At 35.6% G+C, this 917-nt stretch overlaps 1 long non-coding RNA gene across 1 annotated transcript; it reads right to left on the bottom strand.

The window, feature by feature from the left end:
• Positions 1-349: 349 nt before the first annotated feature.
• LOC129572223 (uncharacterized) lies at positions 350-705 on the bottom strand. Its single transcript, XR_008688414.1, has 3 exons — positions 680-705; positions 510-563; positions 350-420 (listed from the first exon to the last, which is right to left on the bottom strand). It is a non-coding gene; the product is annotated as an uncharacterized LOC129572223 (long non-coding RNA).
• Between the last annotated feature and the right edge of the window lie 212 nt (positions 706-917).

Below are 917 nucleotides of genomic sequence, written 5' to 3'. Positions count from 1 at the left end.
TTGCACGATAGTTGTGTGCGCGGCAGTTGTGTGTGATGTCAACTGTATTGCATCGCGATATGCTTGTCTATTGGCCAAAGCATATTCAATGCTTGCTGCTAAGCAATACTAATGCGCATAGTACTCGAAAAGAGTATTCAAAATTACCATGGGCAGCAGCACAATGAAGAGGTGTCTCTTTCGTATTAGTTTCACTTTCAAGATTGGCTCCTTTGCGGATGAGAAGTTCGGCGACACTCTTGTGACCTGAACAATAACACCGATCGATGGGATAAAATCAGGTCAATCTTTTATTCAATAACAATAATTATTCAACGTTACCTTTCTTAGCAGCATAATGCAGAGCTGTCTCATTAAAATTATTTCCAATATTAGGGTCGGCTCCTTCAGTGATGAGGTCTTCAGCTTCCTTCACTTTGCCTGAAAGAATATGAAAAATATTCATAGATTGACATTGAAATGGATTGAACAAAGCATTCTTTTTTATAAAAAAAAATGTCCAAAATTACCAGCAAAAGCAGCTCTATGCAGAGCTGTCTCTCCATACATGTCTTTTTCGTTTACTAAAATATGTATGAAAAGTTTAGCATAAATGAGGTTCCTATTTCTTCGTTACAAGGTGCTTTGTATATGGAATTTGAGAGTTGAACTGGATAAATAAATGAAACTTCAATCTTACCGTTCCTCCCGGGTGGTGCTCCGCTCACATCCACGATTAAGAACTGTGGAAATAGAATCAAAGTGATACATTTGGAATGGGAACAACGGATGAGATTAATACATTATGTATTAGTAACAGTTTTCAACTGTTTTTAATAGAATAAAAGTTTCCGGTGGACATTTTTTTGGAATAGAAGAATTTTTTCAATTTAAGAACTTGAAAAAAGGACACTTTTCATTTTTTAAATTATTTCAGA

Source organism: Sitodiplosis mosellana, unplaced genomic scaffold, assembly GCF_009176505.1.
Source record: "Sitodiplosis mosellana isolate CC-2019 unplaced genomic scaffold, AAFC_SMos_1.0 Smas_scaffold_4486, whole genome shotgun sequence".
Lineage (NCBI taxonomy): Eukaryota > Metazoa > Arthropoda > Insecta > Diptera > Cecidomyiidae > Sitodiplosis > Sitodiplosis mosellana.
The sequence above is the reverse complement of the archived record's forward strand: the minus strand, read 5'-3'. Positions and strand labels throughout refer to the sequence as shown.